General features: G+C 40.9%; 1 long non-coding RNA gene across 1 annotated transcript; it reads left to right on the top strand.

The window, feature by feature from the left end:
* The first annotated feature begins 11,300 nt into the window (after positions 1-11,300).
* On the top strand, positions 11,301-20,616 carry LOC310761654. Its single transcript, XR_014547637.1, has 2 exons — positions 11,301-11,420; positions 20,110-20,616. It is a non-coding gene; the product is annotated as an uncharacterized lncRNA (long non-coding RNA).
* The last annotated feature ends 5,107 nt before the right edge of the window (positions 20,617-25,723 follow it).

Here is a 25,723-nt window from a genome sequence, read left to right as displayed (position 1 = left end):
ACATCGGAATTCAAACAGAATCTGTTCTGGGAGTCCGTTCGACTTCCAAAATGTCTGGAAACCAAAGCACAGCTTCTGATTGGCTGCAGGAAGTTTCTGCAGCCAATCAGAAGCCCCATCGGACATTTGGCTTCCAAAAATAGTTCACAAACCGGAACACTCACTTCCGGGTTTGCGGTGTTCAGGAGCCAAAATGTTTGAGAACTAAGCTGTTTTTAAACCAAGGTACGACTGTATATCCCCCAAAATAGCAATGAAAGTGCCTTTTCAAATATGTATTATCTCAGGATCTGACCTGACAGAAGCAGAAGCATTCTGAGCAATAGAACCATAGGAAGCAGTGTAATAGGAACACAGGAAACTGTATAATACTAGGCCGGACTGTTTGTCTATCTGTACCAGTATTGTCTAGTCTTAGTGGCAGGAACTCTCCAGGTCTCAAGCACAGTTGTTTCATGTTACCTAATATGTGACTTCTTTAACTGGAGATGTCAGGGTCTGAACCTAGAACCTTCCAGATTGAAAGCATTTGCTCTACCACTGATCTATCATTTCACCTTCTTAAAATGCTCACAGCCATTCGTTTCTCTGACATCTATTCCCACCCACACATAATAATTTCTACCTCAGTAAATTATTTCCTTATGCAGTAAAAATGAAGACTGACTCTCACAACAATTTCCCTGTTCTTGATTGTTCCCCCTCCACCCCCCCCAAAAAAATCCCAGATTACATGTTCCCTCAGTGGTGAGTTACAGATAGGTAGCCGTGTTGGTCTGCCATAGTCAAAACAAAAAAATTTTTTTCTTTCCAGTAGCACCTTAAAGACCAACTAAGTTAGTTCTTGGTATGAGCTTTCGTGTGCATGCACACTTCGTCAGATACACTGAAACAGAAGTTGCCAGATCCTTCTATATAGTGAGAAGGTGGGGAGGGGTATTACTCAGAAGGGTGGTGGGAATGGGTGGTTGGCAGATAGCTGAGAACAACATCACAACATCACCTCAGTGGTGATGTAAAGATGCAAAGGTTCTACAGTGAGCTCAGACTGTAGCTGAGTGCTCCATGGTGAGAATTGTCCACAACGTGCAAATGAGCAAAAATGAGACTTCTACACTTTACACATATTGATTTCTGCCTGTGCCAATAATTTTTTTTTAAAAAATGGTTCCTTTTTCATCAATACTTTTTCAAGTCAGTTGGGAATATAGCAATTCAATCTTAGTGTAAGGCGGTCAGAATGGAAGCCTTTCTCTATCTATATATTTCTTCTGTGCTACTGCTCTTCCTTTCGCCAAAGGATCAGATATGGTGCCAGCTGGATAGAAGTTGAGAGTGGGGCAGAATCTTAAATGATAGGAATAATCAAATAGCATCAGTAGGTTTTATGTTTTATTGGATCATGTATCTCAAGAGGATTTTTTAAAGTGATTAATTTGGGGAAAATTGGAATTTTAAGTTTTGGGAAATGAACATTTCCCATGTTTCATTTATTCTTTTAACAAGCATTATCAATAATCAACAAAACTCTAATAAAAATCACTTCATATTACAATATTACATAAGTACAGATGAATTACCATAAAGTTTCAAGATTCCTTCTAAATCCATTCAGAACCTACTTGAATTTGCTTTTGCAAGAGGTAATTATTTTCCTGACGATATTATATAAAGGGCATGTGTTGTTGTTTTTAGAATTTGCAAATATAACAAAAAGAAAGAAAGAAAGAAAGAAAAGATATATAAAAACATTGCCAGCTGCCATTAGCATTATTTCTTAACAAGTAGCCCATATGTCCAAACTGGTGCTGAAATAAGATGGATGATTGTGAATCATATCTTCTCTTCTTCTTTGGCGATCACTCATAGCCAAGTAAGATTGTCTTCCATAAACACGATTTTAACAGTGAGTCCGTAAGTGACTGTGGAGGCCAATTCCAGATCCACACGTCCTTCTACAGTGGGGACATAGGTTTCTGGGTGGGAGTTGATCATGTTGTTGTTGTTTAGTCGTTTAGTCGTGTCCGACTCTTCGTGACCCCATGGACCAGAGCATGCCAGGCACTCCTGTCTTCCACTGCCTCCCGTAGTTTGGTCAAACTCATGTTCGTAGCTTCGAGAACACTGTCCAACCATCTCGTCCTCTGTCGTCCCCTTCTCCTTGTGCCCTCCACCTTTCCCAACATCAGGGTCTTTTCCAGGGAGTCTTCTCTTCTCATGAGGTGGCCAAAGTATTGGAGCCTCAGCTTCACGATCTGTCCTTCCAGTGAGCACTCAGGGCTGATTTCCTTAAGAATGGAGAGGTTTGATCTTCTTGCAGTCCATGGGACTCTCAAGAGTCTCCTCCAGCACCAGAATTCAAAAGCATCAATTCTTCGGCGATCAGCCTTCTTTATGGTCCAGCTCTCGCTTCCTTACATCACTACTGGGAAAACCATGGCTTTAACTATACAGACCTTTGTTGGCAAGGTGATGACTCTGCTTTTTAAGATGCTGTCTAGGTTTGCCATCGCCTTTCTTCCAAGGAGCAGTCGCCTTTTAATTTCGTGACTGCTTTCACGATCTGCAGTGATCATGGACCCAAGAAAGTAAAATCTCTCACTGCCTCCATTTCTTCCCCTTCTATTTGCCAGGAGGTGATGGGCCCAGTGGCCATGATCTTCGTTGATCATGGTGAATCATATATTCAAACACTGGAAGTGCAATAGATGCCACCGTCTATCTAAAATAGTCAATTCCTTCCATTAGAGGTGGCATGGAGTCCTCTGTTTTTGATTGAAGTTCAAGTTTAAATATGAATAAACATATAGATGCTAAAATAGTCCCCTTTGCCTGAATAGGCAGCAAGGCAGGTGGTAAACTAGCAGAACCCCTAATCTGTCCCAATTGCCCGGTGCCAGAAACACGCACTCTAGGCAGAGAGCCAGGGTGGGGTAGAGAGAGAATTTCTATAGACCGCAACAACTCTCCTTCCCCAGTCCTCAAGTCTGCCCTGATGCTGCACAGAGTACCCAGGTGGACACAGCTGGGTGAGACCAACTCCACCCTGCTCACCTACCCAGGTCTCAGGGATACAGAGCATATCAGCCTCCTCATCCATAACCAGATCATGGATGAGGGAGGTCTTACAATGCCAACCTAGCATTCAGCAACAGCAGCCAAGGACTGGCTGATAGAACAACTACAGTTCTCCAGGTTAGAGGAGGGGCTAGCACACAGCACAGGCACTAACTGCCTGTGCCTTGTGCCACTTACCTGGCCTGCCCCACCTCCCACCTCATACTTCCCCTACCCTGAACCACTGTGATGCCTCCCCCTGCTCTGCTCTCCTCAGCTCCTCTCCTCATAGATCCCCTCCCTCAATAAAAATGAACAACAAAAAACCCTACACAAATTAGAAACAGTTTAAACAGTTTAATTTTTTTAAAAAAACAGTTAAAATGGGTTAAAATGGGTGAAAACTAGTGTAACAGCAGTCCTGTCTCTGCTCGTGCTGCTGTGTTTGCTGTGTCATTACTGCATGGCCACTGGTCCCATCACCTCCTGGCAAATAGAAGGGGAAGAAATGGAGGCAGTGAGAGATTTTACTTTCTTGGACTCCATGATCACTGCAGATGGTGAAAGCAGTCACAAAATTAAAAAAAGCCTGCTTGTTGGGAGAAAAGCAATGACAAACCTAGACAGCATCTTAAAAAGCAGAGACATCACCTTGCCAACAAAGGTCTATATAGTCAAAGCTGTGGTTTTCCCAGTAGTGATGTATGGAAGTGAGAGCTGGACCATAAAGAAGGCTGATCGTCGAAGAATTGATGCTTTTGAATTATGGTGCTGGAGGAGACTCTTGAGAGTCCCATGGACTGTAAGAAGATCAAACCTATCCATTCTGAAGGAAATCAGCCCTGAGTGCTCACTGGAAGGACAGGTCGTGAAGCTGAGGCTCCAATACTTTGGCCACCTCATGAGAAGAGAAGACTCCCTGGAAAAGACCCTGATGTTGGGAAAGATTGAGGCCACAAGGAGAAGGGGACGACAGAGGATGAGATGGTTGGACAGTGTTCTCAAAGCTACCAACATGAGTTGGACCAATCTGTGGGAGGCAGTGGAAGACAGGAGTGCCTGGCATGCTCTGGTCCATGGGGTTACGAAGAGTCAGACACGACTAAACAACTAAACAACAACAAATGATCACTTATCTATCATCCTTCTGATAGTGAGTTATCTTCCATCTCAGCACAACCCAGCTGCTTTCAGACTGCCCAGAATTGGACTTCAATATCATAAAAGATACACACCTTGAATGTCTGCTATATTTCCAGCTCTGTTTATACTTGTCTTTTTCTTAGCACAGATGATGATGCTTAATCTGTGTTGCCCTTCTTTCTTTTCTTAAGGTTTATATGCTCAGTGTGTGTTTTTGCAATGAGCAGAAGGGTTTTTGCACTTAGGTTCATTAAAACTCCAGGGAGCATCACTGTTTGTATTTGCAAAGAAGAGTTGACAATGGATGATACATTGGTGTTAACTAGTATCCTAGGGTATACCAAATGTTTAATTACTCAGAGACTGGGCTGTGCAATAGACCAGCTCAAAGCAAGTTAAATATATGTTGTTATGGTTCATGCTTTGCTTTCTTAGCTCTTTTAAATCATTTCCTTTGTTAAATTAAATGTGAATAGCACGATACAAATTTGAGCAACTGCTCCAGAACAATGGAAACACTTTTCCTGTAATTCCCTGAGTAGAGATAATATAAGTATGGAAATGATTAGTTTCTCCTGCCTGACAGGGATTCCCAAGACTCAGCTGAATGCAAGTTTTAATCAGTAGATTAATCAACTAAACTTATAGTTGATTTACTGATAGGTAAGGGTTTGATCAGTGAGGCTTAGAATTAAGGGCACCATTCTTTGTTTGTACTTGGCTCTGATATAGTAATACAGAAATGTTCTCTCTCACAAGAGTTTGTGGTTTCCCAAATTTCATATCCCTAAAGTGAAAACTACAAAGTATGTTGGTACTATCACAACAAATAACAGGTAGAGGTAGGACTTTGATGGATCCTGATTTAAAATTTTCTAGGGGTGGCATGAACTAAAACATGCTAGTATAAAACAGCTGATTCTTACAAAAGTGAAGCATGGGGCCTGACTGTTTTTTGTATTTGTCAGTGTCATGTTTTAAATATGATGGGTTCTTTTTCTCTTTGGTGCTTGTGTGTGTGTTGCACAGAATTGAACATATTCCTTGCAACCTCTATTCCAGGAGAGGCGTGATACCCACTTTTTAATAAAGTAATGAAAATTATCATTTAATTGGTTTAATTGGAATAAAGTGAAATGCATGAAACACACATCAAAATAGCCATGCTTGTCCTAGCTATGTGTCAGGGAACTGCCATCGGAGCCAGAGGCGGAGGGAAGGCTCCAGAGGGATGCCGGAGAGGGTCCCAGTAGGGAGAGAGGCAGCCCATCTGCTGGGGAAGGAAATCAGCGTAGCACCAGTGGAGAAGGGGGGCAGAAGGGGGAATCAGCAAGGGGGCTCCAGGACTCCTCGCCGGAGACCAGCGGGGAGAGCACGGGTCCTCCGCTGCCCACACCCTCCCTGCGCAGAAGACTTCCGCACAAGGAGAGTAGGAGGAGACTAGGCGTCAAAGAACTTCTTTGCTGGAAGAAGTTCAAGAAACGCCCACTGACGGATTCTGCCAGCGATTGAGGCAGCCACGGGAGAGAGGCTGTCCAGACAGAAAGGGTTCACCCAGGTAACCTAGCCAGGAGTGGCGACAACTTACGCACGAGCAACCCCTAGAACCATTACACTATGCATATGCAGTTAAAAGTTACTGAAAAGTAAGTTCCTTTAAAATTGGTGGGATTTCCACTCAAATATATGTGCATTAATATTGCACTGTTAGTGGTGTGGAACAGAAGCAAAAATACTCTTTATTCATTTTGTTCTCAGTGACCATGTATACATTTCTTCTTCAATTTAGTCAAGAAAATCAAGTATTTCCTTAGCAGAAATGCTAACAAATGGTAATGATCTCAAGTGCCAACTCTCATATGTGTACACTTTTACTTTCACATTTGGCTTTCATTTTCATAAATCAAAAATCTGCCACTTCAGGCTACAACTGAGGACTCATAGGATGCAACCTTCTTCCATGCAAAAAGAAGCAGCCATTCTTACATACTGAAAGCTAGCCTGTAGGGAGAATGCTAGGCTAGAACCATACTTCCTGACATCTTATTTTTTTACATACAGGGAAACATTTCTGTGTGAAAAGAGCATTCTGTCACTGTCTTCAATCACAAATTGTGAACCTGCATGCAGACCATACTATCTCAAAATGCCACAGTTTGCAGTAGCAGCAGGTAAGTAATGCACAGTTATTCATATTATGTAAAAAAATTTACTATTTTATGGAGGTACTCAAGGGTACATAGTACCAGCACCCTTCCCCCCAAATGGCACTTACTCTAACAACTTCATAGTGAATATAATCACCTTTTATTCTTAAAAAAGCACTCTGTTAAACCAGTGATAAATAGTCACATTAAACCTCTTTTAGACATGCACTTGTTAGTGTAGTTGCATCTAGATCAGGGGCGGGGAATCTGTAGCGCAAAGGCAGCATGCAGTCTTCAGCCTAAATTCATACAGATGTGAAGGAGAGAAGGAAAGTAGGTGAAAATCAGCAGCAGGGGGCCAAACTGAGGGAGTATTGGAAGAAAGTGGGATTCAGATCTGGTCTTCCTTTACCAGCCTGCTGAGTGGGGAAGAAAAGTAGGTTTGTTGTTCTCTGCCGATCTGCTGAGACGAGATGTCTACTATTTTTTTTTTCTTTCTCATCTCCACTCATCCTGTAAATAGTTCCTACCTGAATAAAGCCTTTGAACTCCAGAAACTGTAAGCAATTATTCCACTCTAATTCACCCTAGCTGCAAGGTCTGCTAACAAGAGCTGGGAGAGCAAAGAAATATCTAGAGAAGATAATTCTGGAGAAGTCTACAGAAAATAATTTCTATAGATATTTTCTATAAAAGTAGCCTGAATACTGTACGAAGAATTTTTTATATTCCTCTGCTAGATACTCCCTTGATAGCAAAACAGCAACATTACTACCTACACTGAACAATAACCATTGTTAAGACTTTAACCTTAAGCCTATTTCTCTAACAATTTTTAGATTGCAATCCTAAACCTGCTTACCTGGCAATAAATCCCATATTTATGAATAGGGCTTGCACTGTTAATTGGCTTTTGGCATCATTCTGAGTGTTACTTGATGCAATTCTAATCACTTAGCATAGAAAAAGAAAACACAACACAGTATTAAAACGCATTTGAGTGTTCAGATAATGAGTTCAAAGCTTGTGCCACATCCATTTCCTTGTGATAAGCTCTGGTCAAAATACGATCCCTTTCTCTTTCCAGCTCTAGCAGTCAATCATCATGCTTTTCTCAGAAATTCATCCAGAAGAAACATTAAAAAGATGTGCTGTTTATTCAAATGCTTCAGTGCCTTCTGTTTCCAGAGACTTTAAAAATAGTTTTAGAATCTCAGAAGGAAGACATAATTTCTTTTTTTAATACTAGTTTATTGCAGTATCTGTCACTGTGGCAATCATAATGTGCAAGTGCAGATGTTTTCAGAAGCTGCAGGTTTCATTTTTAGATAAGCATCACCAATAACTTCAGAAAGGTCCCCCCCCATCTCTTTCTCTCCCAGCGCCCCTGTTTCCTTTATCCTTCTGCCTGCCTGTTCTGTTTGTGTACGTGTGTTCATGGGTTTTCTTAGAGAAAGGGCGTCCGTCTTCCTAAGCTGACCTGGAAAATGATGTGTAAAATATTGTAATGCATCAATTTATCAAGTTATCTCCCCTGAGATTGCAGGTGGGGGGAGATGATTGAGATCACTATATTAAGCTGTTTGCTCATAAGACCCCAAGCTAATATCACTTCATTTCAAAGCTGTGCTCTCAAGCTTTTTCATCTCACTTTGCGATCTGAACTGCTTTGAAACCTGCCATCTGCTTTTAATATTTCCAAAGCGCCGTGGCTTCAAGGTGTAACCTCTTTGCCTCATAGAAAGAAACCCACATGAATCAAGAATTCTTTCAAATGACAGTACCTGGATTGAAGTGAACACTAAATTGTAACTCCTTCCCATAGTAGCATTGTCATATTACTCAAAAGTTGGGAAGGTGTGGGATCATGGACTCTTCCAATGTGGTGCAGATCTTTCAGTGATAGAGTTGTAGCTTGTGCCGTATCAAGTTTCTCCCCGTCCTCGTCCCTTTATTTAATTTTGGTATGATATTTCCATTATGTCACTTGCTATTGTTGCCCCAAATTTCCCATGTACCCCCTAGGCAAAGGATAAAATGGATGTGCTTAAGAAAGCAAAGGCGCTTAAAAAGGAATGAAATACCTTTATAGCAGATTCGAATCATATCTCTTCCCAAAAAACCTGGAAACTGTAGTTTACCCCTTTGTTGTTGTTTAGTCGTGTCCGACTCTTCGTGACCCCATGGACCAGAGCACGCCAGGCACTTCTGTCCTCCACTGCCTCCTGCAGTTTGATCAAACTCATGCTGGTAGCTTCAAGAACACCATCCAACCAGTTTACCCCTTACAGAGCTACAATTCCCAGCACTCTTTAAGAAACTACACTTTCCAGGATTATTTAAAGGTATGGTGTCTACCCAGCTTTATTCTAAAACATTTTCCTTTATTGACATTTTGTGTGCATGTTTTAGATGTGTCCTTTACACAGCAAAATAAAAGTGAAAATCTAAAAGGAGAGAGGAGGTTATCAGCAATGGGTTGTTTTGTGTTTAGAACACACACACACCATGAATTGTAAAGTCTTCTGCCCGAAATCTTTTGAAGGCCAAAGTTTAAAATTGAAAGGTGGTAAACTGGAGGCCACTGGCAATAATATTAGGTCCATTTTCCTGAAATTCTGTTCCTTGCTTTTTCATTTAATGATAAAAATATGCTTGTTCCCCAAATGGATAGCAGCTGTCGGATCTAAATGTACATGTTACTACCGTGCTTGCTTTTCTGTGACTCCAATCCACGTTGTACTTCACTGACTAGTAACATTACACTGCACATCTGACATGTGATAAAAAGTAGATGATTCAAAACATATGGCTGGCATCTATGGTGTCTGCCAAAGTACTGGTTGGAAATTGTACTCAGACAGACTGGAATCATGGCTATCTTGCTTTCTTTGATTCTACGATGGTATCTGGTACTTTTTCATATGAAAGCTCATGTTTTATTCACCTTGATGTCTCAAAAGGTTATTTACTATGCTTAGCAAAGGAACTATATTGAAATGGATACAGTATCAAAGGATCTTGAAACCACAAAGCATGAATTAAACAATGGGGGGTGACAGTAGCTCTGTGGTAGAACATTTGCCTTGAATGCAGAGTTCCCAGGATCAATCCCTGCCATCTCCAAGATTCTTAAAGTCGCCTCTCTGAAACCCTGGAAATCCACTGCCATTCAGGATAGATGGACCCAATGGTCTTACTCAGTATGAGGCTGCTTCCTATATTCCTTTTAAATATTGAATGGGATAGTTGCAAAAATCCTTTCTTATGTTCATAAAATGAGTTTGTGTTGGCGTAAACAAAATCAAGATGATGGCTGTTTCTTTGCTATCCAAAGAGGCCCTCAGCCTTGTATACCTGAAGGAGCTTCTTTACCCCCATGGTTCAGCCCGGACACTGAGATCCAGCACTTAGGGCCTTCTGGCGGTTCCTTCACTGCGAGATGCGAAACTACAGGGAACCAGGGAGAGGGCCTTCTTGGCAGTGGCACCCGCACTGTGGAACACCCTCCCACCAGATATCAAGGAGATTAATAACTTTATCTGAAGGCAGATAACATCTGAAGGCAGCCCCGTATAGGGAAGCTTTTTAATGTGTAATGTTTTATTATGTTTTATATATGTTGGAAGCCTCCCAGAGTGGGTGGGGCAGCCCAGTCAGATGGGTGGGGTACAGATAATAAAATTGGGAGGGGGAGGAGGAGGAGCAGCTGGGCAGTGGTGATAATTATTTCCTTGCATCTACATGGATGCCTCGCAGAGAACCTGCCCACCACCATATTCCTCTTAAGCATTTCCAAGGAATGGGTGCACTTGGGTAACATGCCTTCTCAAACAGAATGAGACAGGAACCATCTATTTTTTTTTGTCAGTTAGTGAGGTGCATGAATCCTTTCCAGTGCCCTTTCCTTTTCCAATTATGTAATTTCTAGCAGACACTCTTATCAATAAGTGTCTCTGCGGAGTTGCCCAATTAGTCAAAGTTAGAATACTTCCAGAAGTCCCCAAATAGAACTTCAAAATCAGCTTCACTTTAATCTATATTTGCTGAATTAGAGAAGGGTAGAATCCAGATTAAACTGATATCAATGAAAATGTCACAACTGCATACAGTGATACACCCTGATTCTGTATAGGACATGTTAATATTGGAACAAAGTCAGAAGGTGGAGGACTATTAATGTCCACATCTAAAATCTATTTACTTTGATATTTTTCTGGCATAGACGGGATTGCTATTATTATTTTTTCATTTCATTTCTATATTGTTTTATATTTTACAGAAAAAAATCTCAAAGTCATTTACAACTTCCATTAAAGCATAAAATCGAACAATGTAGAATAAAGCATTACAGAAGAAAGTCAGATATAAAGTGTGCATTCAAAGCAACATAATTAACAGGAGACTAGCATATTATCTTAAAGATTTCAAAATAAAACATTACAAAGGAGGTCAAGTGTAGAATGCACACAACACAGCAAAATTAACAAAAAAAATCTTAACCTTTCAAAAGAAAACATTAGTAAAGGAAGTTGGATATAAAATGCACATATAAATGCATAATTAGCAAGAGAATAATAATAATAATCTTAAGAAAAGGTTATACTATATTATATAATTTGGTTAGAACTGATCCCCCATACCTGGCTCCCATCGCACACCAGTAATGTAAGGGACATCAGCATTGTGTGGATCACCTGGATCATTTCATACTAGCATATCCCTTCCATGTAGACTGCTGATACTAAGATGAAAATATCCACGTGATTAGGCCTACACATATGATGATTTAACATAAGGAATGATATGCCCAATTGGGTTGTGTGTTTGTTGTGTAATCTACAAGGCCGTGGGGAGTATTGTGTGCCTGAAACAGTTGTATGGGAAGCAAGCGTCCCCATCTCATGAAACTGCATTTGAATGGACCCATCGTGTGCAAGCAAGGGGGTGTGTCTTGAGTGGTAGACCTGAGTGAAGAGTCTTCACTCAGGTCCACTCACTGGGCACTCATCAGCTCAGTTGGAGCTGGATTCCCCAACTCCCACTCTATGTAGCATATGGTCCTACTTGGAAGTGAGAGAGGATGCCCTACCTAAGATCTTGCTATGGGACTATTTGGTCGCTGTATTCAGGGACAAGGATGAATTTGCCTGCAGACAAATTGGGCCTCTCTGAGGGTTTTGCCTACCTCATAGCAATTGTCACAACTTGTTGGCAGATAAGGCATTGGGTTAGATCCTTAGTCTAGGTGGAAGGGGTGGGGGAGTTGGGAGCCCACCCACACCTGCTTCTGGGAATTGGAGGTACCCCGTTAAAGGTTCCCAGAATGGTGATGTTGGAGGGAGTGCTCCTGTTTGATGCACATCAAAGGAAGATCCTTAACCCACGATCAACCCTGTAAAATAAGCAACCAGCAGTCAGCCTGGATGATTTGGGATATATAACCAATGCCTACAGTGAGGGGGGGTATTTGATCCCCTGCTAAATTTGCCTGTTTGCCCTCTGACGAATAAATGACCAGTCCAGAAATTTAGCAGGGGATCAAATACTCCCTCCCCCTCACTGTATGCCAAAGCCTACTTATATCTCTAACCAGTAAATTTGTGGCCTATATGAACTGAAGATGCTTGCCCTCCTCCACCTCCTCCTGGCACCACCACTGGCAGCAGGCTGCTTTGACCCTCCTTCCCCTCCGCATTCAGCTCCGTGCTTTGCCTCAACACTTTTTGGACATTGGGGGAGGTGGCCCCCACCACCAAAATATTCAGGGGGCCAAAAGGGCTCAGCTCCCAGGAAGAACATAAGAGCCTGATGCATCAGGACAAAGGCCCATCTAGTCCAGCATCCAGTTCTCGAAGAGGCCAATCAGATTTCTATGGGAAACCCACAAGCACAACGGCTGTGTCCCCACGGGATTACAAGGGGTCAAACAAATTGGATGTACTGTGCCATATTAGAAGCAAAAAAACTTGTTTTGATGAATTGGAAGAGCCGCAGTGGTGGTGTAGTGGTTAAGAGCGGTAGTCTCGTAATCTGGGGAACCGGGTTCGCGTCCCCGCTCCTCCACATGCAGCTGCTGGGTGACCTTGGGCTAGTCACACTTCTTTGAAGTCTCTCAGCCCCACTCACCTCACAGAGTGTTTGTTGTGGGGGAGGAAGGGAAAGGATAATGTTAGCCGCTTTGAGACTCCTTAAAGGGAGTGAAAGGCGGGATATCAAATCCAAACTCTTCTTCTTCTTCTTCTTCTTCTTCCACTGAGCACATGGATTGATAATATGGACAGACTAGCTTTATACAAACAAATTGCATGTCAACGCAAATTAAGAATGGATAAATATGAAGAAATCTGGAAGGGATATTTAAGCAATAAGGCGGACAGTGGAGGGAAATAGGGGAAGAGAGGTGGGGAAATATTGTTAAAAATGTGTAGTCATGGGTATATCAGTACTCAAATCTGAAATGTTAAATTGTGTTATTATTGTAGTTTTTCTTGTATGTGTTTATTGTGGTTGTTGTTTGTATTGAAAAATTGATTAAAAAAATTAAAACAAAAACCAAAACAAAACAGCAACTGGAATTCAGAGGTATATTGACTGAAAGTGGACGTAAAACAAAGGCATTGTGCCTAGTCGCTATGGATAGCACCTCATTGCCATGAATTTGTCTAATCCTCTTTGGAAGCCATCCAATTTGGTGGCCATCACTGCCTCCTGTCAGAGAGAGTTCCACAGTTTAACTACAGTGGTACCTCTGCTTACGTACTTAATTCATTCCGGAGGTCCATTCTTAACCTGAAACTGTTCTTAACCTGAAGCACCACTTTAGCTAATGGGGCCTCCTGCTGCCACTGCACCGCCGCCACCCGATTTCTGTTCTCATCCTGAAGCAAAGTTCTTAACCCGAGGTACTATTTCTGGGTTAGCAGAGTCTGTAACCTGAAGCGTATGTAATCTGAAGCGTATGTAACCCGAGGTACCACTGTAATCTGAAGAAGTGTGCATGCACACGAAAGCTTATACCCAGAACAAACTTAGGTGTTCTCTAAGGTGCTACTGGACAATTTTTTAAATTAATTTATTTATTTTGACACTTTAACTAAGTGCAGTATGAAGAAGTGCTTTCTTTTGTCTGTTCTAAGTCTTCCAACATTAACTTCATTTGATGTCCCTGAATTCTAGTGTTATAAGAGGATAAATACTTTTCTCTGCCCACTTCCTCCACACCATGCATAATTTTATACTTCTCTATCATGTCTCCTCTTATTTGCCTTTTCTCTAAACTAAAAAGCCCCAAATGTCATAACCTTTCCTCATTGGGAGTTGCTGTATCCCCTTAATCATTGTGGTTGCCCTTTTCTGAACCTTTCAGTGGGAACAGAGATCATATGGATTACTTCTGAACTCTTTCTGTGTGTGGCCTGTGAGGGATGGAGAATGATTCTTTTTGCAACCTTCTAACTCCCGTTTCAGAGAACAATTTTTAAGTGACACAGTGCCCAATCTGGGGATGTTCTATAAATGGGAAGTAGGGTATGCCCTGAAAGAATCAATATATAGAGATGGACTTAAGTAGCTTATAGATTTGACCTCTTCTCCACAGCCACAAAATGGCATCTGTTACTGCCACTAGAATAGTCTTTGTCATAGATAGGTCATAGGTTTAACTGTTGAGTAGAGTTCAGAATACGGGTAAATTATATTCTTATGGCCCTTAGTGTTTTTAGCATTTAGGGAAGATGTTGGATATATGATATTAGTGTAAAGATTTTCTTGACCCAAAGGGAATACCACACATTTCATGGCAGATAGAATGTTTTCTGATGAGGTCATGCCACCTTCATTTTAATCATCAGTAAGTCTATGGTTTTGGCTCATGAGAGGATTAAAAAAGAAAATAAAAGAAAAAAATCAATTTTTTGCACAAGTTATGGTTTGAACATTCATTACTCTTACAAATGATTCCAGTGCTGAGGTATAGCTTAATCAGTAGAGCATCTCAGGGTCGTAAATTGGAGCCCCATGCTGAGTGAAAGATTCCTGCATTGGACTAGATGATCTCCATGGTTTCTTCCAACTCTACAGTTCTATGATTTTGTGATAAGTCCAGTCAATTTGTGCATCCTTGGATTGCTGACTTTTTAAAAAATTCCAGGCAACAGTCAATAAACGTGTTAGGCAAAAGTGGCCAGCTACAACCAATCTAATTACAACAAAAACTAAACCTGAAGAATGGAATATGTAAGAGGTTTTTTTGTGTGTGTGTGTGTGTGTGTGTGTGTGTGTGTGTGGCAACCATCAGAAAATAGTCCCATTTCATCTTTGTTATGGTTTTATTTTTGTTTAACTTTCAGTGGGATCAAATGGATATGTATTTGCTTTTTAATGCACATATATATTTGCTCTGGGTTCACTCCCTGACATCTCCAACTGAACGATATAAAGTAGCAGGTGGAGCCTGGAACTTACGTGAGGGTTTTGTTCTATGGATTGTGCCTAAAGCTTAAACTGTGTATAGTCAAAACCCATTGAGTTAAATGGCAGGTGGGATTGCCAACATCATTTTTCTTGAAACCACACTTCCTTTCCATCCCCTTTTAATTTTAATTTTATTTCTGCCACATGTGTAAAACTGAATGTTCACAAGTTAAATGTGCATAACCTGTGGGCTTTTTTTTAGTGTACTAGATAGAGCATTGGTTTGACTTTTTTTAAGGCAGCATTTGATTTCAAACTGGTAACATTCTTGGAATAAGTAGAGAGATCAACTCTGTCCTTATATATCCCCATTGAACTAGCGCTGTGCCATAAATATTTAAAAGTTCATGCTCAATTATGAAATATATATTTTTGAGAAATATATAATTTAATAAAACTGCCATATATAATTGTGGTAACGGAGCAACGCTCTTTGAAGAATATCTTAAGAAAATATTGATGCTAAATCACCTTTTTACAAAATTCTGCAAATGATGTATTTCATTGGTAACTGAATCTAATGGAGCAATCTCTTACTCAAAAAATCTCACTCCAACAGAAGTTTGTCCCTTTTTAAGGTACCACAAGAGACTGTTTTTGCAACAGAAGATAAGCATGATTTTGAATCTGGAATGGAACTGTGGTTACTTTATTTCCTGTTTCCATTATTCATCCACTAATGTTTTCTACTTGTGAAAAATAGTCCAGTTCATTTACAATGTAGTATTTTCACTGGAGGGCCACTGTGGAAAAGAAGTCAAAGTGTCTTATATCATGCCCCTTTGACAAATCATGTACAGCGTGTTCTCCAATAAATGAGAGCACGTGTTGCGGTGAGGGCCATCGGGCCAGGCCTCTTGTTGCCAGGCAGGTTAATAGTTGTTGCCTGGCATTGTAATTGGATAACCGGGTTGCTGGGGCAAATTGTATGTTGCAAATTGGGTGGGTGGGACCATAGTCTTTAAATATTGGTACACTCTGGTTTCTCTTTCTCTTTGCAGAGTGCATCGGATCACCCGCCCACCCTCTTTTCCGGTTGACCTTGCTTTGCCTGTCAGGGGGTCGTCTGCCTTGGCACAGGGGCCTAATAGGAATTTTGCCATTTGGTGATTGGCTGTGCCATTTGGTTTTTGCCTACTACTCAGCAATTCGTCACAACTTGTAAGGTTGCGGTTAGGCATTGGTTATAATATGCTGGTGGTGGAGGGGTCAGGATAGGCTGTGCCTGCCCCTCCTATTGCGCTGAATGGAATTCCGTTAAAGGAATCCTGGGGCTTGCCACGATTTCATCCAATCCCTGTCATGGGACCAGGGCCGCCCAATCCCTGTCATGGGAATCCCTGTCATGGGACCAGGGCCGGCAAGCTTTCGGGGAGCTGCTGGGGTGAGCAGCATGGGTCCGACGCTTAGCTCAAATGACCCCCAAGTTTGACTTTCCCTTCTACTGGCTACTGATCGGACCTCGGGATGTCAGTTCTGTCTCAGGTGGGGGGACAGGTAGTCATAACCAATGTCTAAACAACCACTCACTGATTTTGTATTTTAATAAAGTTGTGGCCAAAATAGTGCCCAAAAAACCAAAACTAAAATTAGGTGTTATGTGTGAAGTTATTTGAGGGGTGGCCTGGGGACCTACACACGCAAATCACTTTCTTATTCAATGTATATCCTGCCTTTCCAGGTACTGGTCTTGAAGTTGATTAAGAAAAATAGAAGCAATATGCAAATAATTACACAAAGAGAGAAATTCCAAATTAAAACAAGTGATAGAGCAAAAACATGAGCAGATAGAAACAAAAGCAGAATCAAGGAGAGGCCAACTGAAACCCATATTCAAAAGCAATATTCACTCTGGTAGGACAAAGGCAAATTAATCAATCAAGTCTTCAGTGCTCGATAAAAGGCTAACAGAGAAAGTTCTAGAGAGGTCTCCCTGGGAATGGAGTTCTGATTTTCAGTTCATTTATAGAGTTCTATTTTTACCTTAGTTAACTGAGGGCGGTGTTTGTGTCATATCATTACATGCAACAATACTTTGAAAGACAAAACCTTGGCAACTCTTGAACAATTTGAAATAGTCAATAAGACCACCAAATAAGTTTGGCACCAGTACAACAAACAAAAAAAGTAGTCTGCCCAATATATTTCTGATGTTATATTTCAGGTATGCTTAACAGATATATTCACTGAGCATTTAAAAAAGCCAACCCCAAATGATCATAGTAATATGTTGGTGACCAAACAAATTTCAAGTCCTTGTGACTGCTGAATCTTTTCAAAGGAAGGAGGAAAGGGGAAAATATTGGTTGTAAGTCCCGGAAGACCTGTTCGCTGCCTTGCATATCTTTTCCACCAGACCTGGGATGGTAGGGCCCTGACTAACTCCAGCTACAAAAGCCGAGGGAGTTGAACAGACTCTTGGGCTGGGGTGTTGCTTAGTGGTTTTGTTGGCAGGCTTTGTTGCTGCTATTTATTTTATTTTTTGCATCTTTATTTTTAGATCTTATTATGATTTAATGTGGAAATTGTTAATTTAGTTGTATACATTTTGATGTGTTTTATTGAATGTTTATGACTATTTTTATTATATTTGTAATTATGTAATTTTTTTCATGTTATAAGCCGCCTTGACATGGTTTTGACTATGGAAAGGCAGCTTACAAATAAAATGTCTGCCTGCCTGTATGGAATACATTGCAATGTGATGCTTGCTTTAAAGCCTCGAATATTGGAATGAAAGTTGATGAGCATGGGCAACATTTCTAACTCTGAACCAAACACCAGACCCTTTTTCAAGGAGATCAGGAAATGTGTTTAGCACACTGCAATGAGATCAGTCATCTCCTTTGAGGAAAGAGATGTGAAAAGGATCTAGGAGTCTTAATAGACCACGAGCTTAACATTAGTCAGCTGTCTGTTGCAGTGAAAAAGAAAAAGAAAAATACTACATTGTGCTTACTATAGTCAATGATGGTTTGAAATTGCTTAACGTCATATTTTGCCAATGTCTCACATTTTTAAAAAATCCATTTTCCTCACCACCATGTCATGCTAAAATTTGTTTGATCATATTGAACTGCAACATAAAAACACTACATAAGAATTATAGTTATATTATATTTAGTGTGCTCTTTGTAGTTGTGTGTGCCAACAACTTAGTGTGTTCTTCGTAGATGTGTGTGCCAGCTATGGAAATATACAGCTTCTGTTTGGGTTTAACCTTCACTTTTGGAGGGCAGGACATAAAAGAGGCAACTCACAAGGATAAATGACAATATAGAGGAGACACATTTACTGAGAATATATCAATGTAGGAATCATATGGCATCATAAAACAACTATTCTAGTTTTTGATTAATCACAATGATTAATCACAATGGTCATGTTCATGTAAAAATAAAAATATGGATAGTGATGTCAAGAAGGCATGACTGAAATGAAACAGAACATCAGAATACATTGGAAAGATCATTCTTCCAGATTTTGTGCTCCACTGATTTACTCATTTTTTTTGTCTTTTCCTTCTCACTTCTCCAAATTTTGTAATGCATTTCTCCACCCTTAAAACTGCATTAAAAAGAACATATATTGTGGGAAACAAAGTAAAAACAATGCAAGATTAAAAAAAAAACCTATGCAAATTGATGTAAAAATGGGACAATCTGAATTTAAGACTGGTTAAACAAGAAATGGATATAAACCAAAATTGACAGATCCATCCATCCCTAAGTAGAAATATTTGGCATTGCAGAGCATGCTCTCGACAATTGAGCTATGGGTCTTCTGTGACTCCTGCTCTGTATTAGATTTTAGCAATTTGTAGACTTTATTTCAAAGATTCATTCATCATATAACTATCATTTCATTTTAAGCTTCATTTAAAATGGAGGGAAATACAAGGTGGAATCCAGTTTTGTGTGAGTGAAATTCTATTCCCTCTTCTGGGGCAGATTGGGGAGATATTTAGAGGGTTGGAAAGAAAAATTCCCATGGAATTTTTAGCTCACCCATAGAAGTCTCACAATGGGAGGAGTTCCTAGAAATAGTGGGCATCCTAGTCTCTCACACTAGACTTCCTTTTTATGGGCAGGCCCAAGGTGGATGGTACTTCCTCAGGCTCTCCAGAGCTGTGTCCCATTCAGCTGCTCTCTCCACACCCAGTTTCAGGGGCATCAGCTTTGTTGTGTTTCCCAAGGGTCCAAAAGCTTGGAAGAGCCGCGCCCCCCACAGCTCTCTCTTCACCCTCTGCCCTTTCCTCCTCTTCCAGCTGCTCCATACTGGATACACTGTGAGACGCTGTTCTCTTTGGACAGCATCTTCTCCCTGCTTCTATTACTGAAAGTCAAAGGAAGCCAACACATCAAGTGATGAGAACTGATGAGAGAATGGGTGTCATGCTTTGAGTTTTAGGAAACATCGTAAACACAGGATAGTTCCTGCATTGATAACAATTGTTTTTGAACAGAGCTTGCATGGGAGTGGGGCGGGGAGTAGGAATGTTTCACCACTACTGAATTTCTCATCGGAAGCTATCATTCTGGTCCCAATGTGATAAGTTTTTTTTTAACCCTTTCCCCAATGTTTTATTTAGTTCATTATTAGTCTACACTTTTAATATTGTACACATTCTCTCTCTCTCTCTCTCTCTCTCTCTCTCTCTCTCTCTCTCTCTGTGTGTGTGTGTGTGTGTGTGTGTGTAATCTATTGACCTTTGCTTTGTAGAACCAGAATGGGTGACTGATTAGTACTGATGATTAGCAGCTTTCAGCTTTTTGCAGGAGCATTGAAATACCTGCTTCCTCCTGGATTGCCCAGTATAGTGTTCAGTAATTTCTGCACACATTCAAGTGTTATCTCCAAAAAGTTATCAGGAATGTGCAGATACTCCTGAAAAAAAATTCAGTAGTCTTATCAAAATCACTTTTTTACTTTCCTCAAATGTTTCATTTGACCAGGGTTCTTCAAATTCACCTCAAAATTTGGTAGCAACTAGAAGAAATTTGTTACTTACATTAGTTAAATGTACAGGTACCTGCCAATGCAAGGTGTGACTTCTGAAAGCAATATAAGATGAAAGGGAGGCACAAACCAAACACCAGCAAAGATCCCATGTATAATTCCTCCCCATCCTTATCTTCAGAGACAGATGCTTAATTTGCCATTGCATCCATGACAGGGATTTGAAAGTAATAAGCAACAGGTCTCTCTGTGTGTGTTTTTCTAGCTCTAACATGCCTTAGGTTTGTTGGCAGAAACCTAACAGAAACATATTTGTATTTTATACTAGATAGTTACTGGTTGATTAGGTTGCTGATAAATCTAACGGATGAAACTGCTGCAGCATTCAAAGTGACTGAAGCAAAGGAAGGGTGAAGGCGACAACCAAGATGAATCTTCATGCTGCCGATTTCAGTAGGAGACCCACATTCATTCTAAATTGGAGGAGGATAAATAGGGATAAATGTAATGACGGCCTTTTGTTCTGAGGATCCTGTCGTGGAGCACTTGAAAGCCTCAGCAAATAATGAGAGAGGCAGGAAGAACAGCAGCAAGTGCAGGAGGGAAACAGTGAGGCAGAGAGCAAGAGAACACCTAGAGGGAATATCTGTCTTTATAATCATCCCAGAGACAAAAGGAAAAGCTCAGAAGCCAGCAGAACTTGCTGCGAGCAATAATCTGAATATAAAAGTGCAAAGGGCTACAGTAGATCATGTGCTCCAGCAGCAACACTTCCCTCTCCCTGAAAACCTCTTCAGCATTTATCCTGCATTATAAAGCTTTGATTTACCTCCAAGCTCCAAGCTCTTGATCTCCTGTTTCGATTCCCTCCCTCCTCTCCTCTCTCTCTTGTACTGTCTCCCTTTAAAAAATATTTTGTAGTGTTGTCACAGTGTTCTTGCCTCTCTGCTTCCCCTGCCCAATCTGTTTGTTTCTAGGAAGCTCACATCTTGCTAAGTTGCTGCAGTTAGCTTTCACTGCTATTAATCACACTTTAAAAAAATAATAATAATCCGGAACAAGTCAGTCATTGCCTATGGGCTCAGGAAATACAGGCAATGTCATGAAGGAACTTTGAACAAGAAAGCCAGCAAGCTCGGTTGCTTTTGGGGCTGCTTGTGAATTTCCAGTTCACGGGTTAGCAGCGTTAACTGTGCTTAACTGTACGTGATGGCACAAAGTGCCATCTATTTACAATGCCTCCTTCATTCTTCAGAGACCACGCACAGTAATGCATCTCCCTTGATGCATCTTCTTACCAGTGGTGGACCTACTGAACAGAAAAAAATGGACCTAGAAGAATCTGGAAATAGACAGGCTTAGTTGATTTCTATCTAGCTGATGTAATCACCAGCTCCCAGATCAAACCTAATAATCCCATCCAATATTTTTCAGTAGCATAGAGCAAGTATAGCACAGCATATGCCAGTTTGATCAAATAACCCCAGTGAATTCGAGAAAGCAAGCAAAGTCATGCATTGCAGGGACAGAAAAAGGAAGCAAGCAACCCCAAGGCCATTAACCAATATGCCCTGAGCCTGCCTATATATATATTCTCAAATACAGCTATGCAGCTGGCCTGTGATATAAGCAGAACCTATCAACCATTCTATTCCAATTTCCATTCCATTCAGCAGTCTCAAATTGTGCATGTGTTGGGAGAAAGCCTTCCTGCCCTACAGGAAACTGCATGCTTGTCTCAAAATTACAATAGTGTGTTAGAATGATATCTAATATCAATTTCCAGCACAGGAGGGGGGTGGGTCGGGAAGCATACTGAACCTGCATTACTCAAAGTATTCACTGTAGATTAATCGTACCAATACTTAGCTGAATTCAATCATACATTTACATTTTTCTGACACACTTCACAATTTCATTTATGTTCCTTGCTGTCCCAGAGTTGAGTTTTACTTGTTTCTCACATTCGCTTCCTTCCACTTGAATTTCATGATTGAGGAAGGTGTTACTGGTAGGTGTTTGTTGTTGTTTTTGATGACTGGATGTGCACAATTACTGCCAGAAAAAAATTGTTGTCATAAAAGAGGGAAAGACCTGGAAATGGAGTCAGTTGTAAAATAAGCAAGTTTTTAGCTTCTACCTTGAAAGTGCCTTGGATGTCTGGGGTAAGAGTGCAAATTGCCCCACTTCTCTCCAAAAGCTTTGAAACAGATGAAGTTACTCCCCAAAGGCAAGATACAAATCAAATATTGTGGGTGGTACACACTCTTATACTATATGGTTTGGTCTAAACATGCAGGCCTTCCAGCTCCTGAATGAAGTTCAAAGATTTTGAGTAAGACCCCTTAGGTCTATGTCCACTTGTATCATGATAATGGTATAGGATGGTGCATTGGGACTGTGCCACCACTGCTGCTTACCTGATCTCCCTCCAGCTGAGTTTCTGCTGCATCCTGGAACAAAGAAGGCGAGGGAGCAGTCATTCTGGTGCAGTGCAAACATTTTAGTGAGGCCAATTCAGTGCTTTTGCCAGCACATGTGCCCTACACAGACTTTACTGCCACTACACGATATATGTAGTGCAAAGTCTCTTTGTCATGAAAATATCAACAGCAGATCACACAGCTTTCCACTATGGATGTGTCTGATGGAGTTGGTTACATAAGTGCAATATGTACGGTAAAGCCAAGATAAGTAACTGCGTCTTGAAAGCCATCCTATTGCTACTTTTCTGTCTGTTTCATCTTCACTACACATCTCCCCAGTGCATTGGGGGGGGGGCAGTTTCAAGTCCAGTACATTGAACTCATAATGCAGCCCTGCACATTTTGCATCATTGTCAAGATTTTCAGTACCAACACTGTTAAGACACCTCACAATACACTAGCAGCTATGATATAAGTTTCCTCATATGCCCGGAAGCAAATGCTCAGGCAGTATTCATTAAATCAATATGCCTTTTTTGTTATTTCTTGGGACAAATTATTATTTTCATTTATAAAGTGATAGGATATGAAATAGCTACTTCTCTCCATAAGCAATGTCCTGTTTATGAATATTTTTGCAAGGGCAAGTTGAGATAAAATTCAGTTCACTTCCATGACTAATAGGCTCCACACCTAACTACGTATATGAATTGAAGCTTAAAATTGGGCCTCTATTGTGTTTCTTTTTGTTGTTCTAGTTTTTGAAGTGATGGTGAATGATTAAAATGGTTAATTACGGCCCACACTATGTTTACAAATGCATTTTGCAGAAATAAATGGCTGTAAGAGTTTAGACATATTATCAAAATTTATTACCGACAAGCTTTGCTTCTAATAGTTGAGCGTCCATTGATGGCAATATATTATCTGTGTTCCCTGTTTTAAAGCATGATAATAGAGTTGGACTAAGGGTTATCTGTAACTCTAATTATATTAAAGTACCTCTGCTAAATGGCAAATTAATCATACTCTTTAAGCCATCCAGAACAGTTGCAGCCCACACCAACTATCCTACTCACAACTGTAGTTTGTACAGTGTTTCAGGCGGTAATTTCCTTTCCTTTCTACATTAGCAATAGTCACTCCAGCATACTTGCCATTTAAAAACCATCATGCAGTTTTCTGTAGTTCTACAAATGACCCAAGTTCTGAATCAGGAAAGAAGAGGGACATATATGTGGACATATATGGATGCCATTCAACATACCAACAGTGGACGGATTCTAACATTCTACAGAGGCCAGTACAATGCAGTTGGAAGTTTTAGTGCTGACTTTTAAAGCCCTAAAGAGCCCTGTATACCTGAAGGAGTCTCTTCCCCACATCATTCAGCCCGGACACTGAGGTCTATCTGCTAGACATAAGGTTTCAGGGAACGAAGCAAAGGGCCCTCTTGGTAGTCACACCCACCCTATGGAGCACCCTCCCATCAGATATCAAGGAGATAAAATATGTATCTCACTGTCTTCTGAAGGCAGGGGTGGAGGAAGGGAGGTGCAGTGGCTGCGGTCCACCCTGGGTGCCGGGCGGCACTCACCGCGGGGCCTGCAGCGCGCCCGAGCCACGTGTCTCTCCTGGGAGAGACTTGGTGACTTGGGCGCTTGCAGGTTCCGTGCTGCCCAAACCGTCCGCCTGCTACCTGTCAGGGGTTCAGCCTCACTCAAGTAGGACCCTGGCAGAGACACATGCCTGACTGGCATGTTCTCTCCCTCCTGGTCGATCGTTCGGAAGCTTCAAAAACTTTCTTCAGCCTGAACATTACAGAGACCAATGCCAACTGACACTAGCACACTTAGGGATCTGCAGAGTTTGCGCAGTTGCATAACAGACTTCAGCAACTCAGCATTTTGGCTAATCTACTATATTTGCATATAAACACACATGGAGCACTGCAACATGGCTCCCTCTCTCTCTAGCATCAGACAGCAAAGAGAAAAAGAACAAAGGACAATAGTCCCACTTCACGGAACACAGTAACACAAACATCCTGTCTCCGTCGCTTCCCACTCAAAACATATACCATCATGTGAAAGACAAAAATCCAATGACTGCAATCATAGATCAGGAATTTGGCTGAGTGGGAGGAGGCAGGCAGACTCCAGAGGCCCCACAGTGCACCCTGCCCCTATGGGCAGCTCACCCCTGGGCACGCCACCCCAGGCACCCGAGCGGCTTCCTCCGCTGCTGTCTGAAGGCAGCCCAGGACAGGGAGACTTTTTAATGTTTGAGATTTTTGTGTTTTAATACTTTGTTGGAAGCCACCCAGTGTGGCTGAGGCAACCAGTCAGATGGGCAGCATACAATACAATACAATAAAATAAAAATGGAATGAGCAAGTGAGCAGCACGGGGTGCTATTGAGCAAGATGGAAGGGGTGCTTTTTGTTGTTGGCTCTAACAGTTGCTTCTATAGTCACTCATTGCCCTCTGGTCATGTGGTGGCTAGTTACTGCTCTGTAAAAGAGAGTTTTGATTGAGTGAACCTTTAATGAATTTAAAATTTAAACTCAATCTTGTTTGGGCTGTCTCTTTATGTCTCATTACCATATGCAAGACAACTGTTTGCAGCAATCACAATCTATCATGCAAAGACAGCATATGATGACAGGCCTAAGATACCATAGCCTATGACTAACAAAAATGATTTTAGCTTGACACAAAAGTGTGATAGCTATCCTGAGAGTGGTAGGGGGAGAACTACTCTTCAGACTTTTAGCTTACATAATGTCTGCATAAATTTTTTTTTTGTTCTACACCCACTCAAAATTTGGGGTGACTGGTGCTTTAAAAACAAACATTTTTTCTATGTGAAATTTGTAAAAGGTATTCCCAAAAAATTTTTTCATCCAACTCCTTATCCTAAGGCAGAATCTGGTTTAGACAAACACTCTTAACAGATTAGTTTACATCACTGATTCCAGGGAAAGTTCAAAAAATTATAATGTGTCCCAACTGCAAAAAAGAAAAGGAAAGAAGGAATGAAGGAAAGAAAGAAAATAAAGATGAAAAAAGCATTGAGGAATGTCCCAGTTATACTTTTTGCCAAGACAAAAGGAGATCAAGGTGAGCCATAGCCACAGTTCATGATATCTAAAAGAATTTCACCTTTTAAAATGTTATTCATTCAAGAAGCAGAGAATAAGTCAAGGATTACTGGGGTGAGGGTAGGGAGCAGTAAAAGGCATGCAAGAACTAAAGGTTTTCCAGAAGCTCAGTTTCTTAATTGCATCTAGTTTCACAAATAAATGTTTTTGTTCCAAATACATACATACATACATACATACATACATACATACATACTGAATTAGATGAACTAAAGGTCTGACTTAATATAAGGCAGGAAGCCTTTCACTTTCTTAACTGCAGAGTAAATGTGAGGCTGTATTGAAGAGCAAAAGAGCAAGAAACTTTTTCTCTGAGCAACAGAGAAATGTAGACAAGAATGTATTAAGTATGG

Source organism: Podarcis filfolensis, assembly GCF_964270895.1.
Source record: "Podarcis filfolensis genome assembly, chromosome: 4".
Classification (NCBI taxonomy): Eukaryota; Metazoa; Chordata; class Lepidosauria; order Squamata; family Lacertidae; genus Podarcis; species Podarcis filfolensis.
Note: the sequence above shows the minus strand (reverse complement) of the source record. Positions and strands in the feature narration are given on the sequence as shown.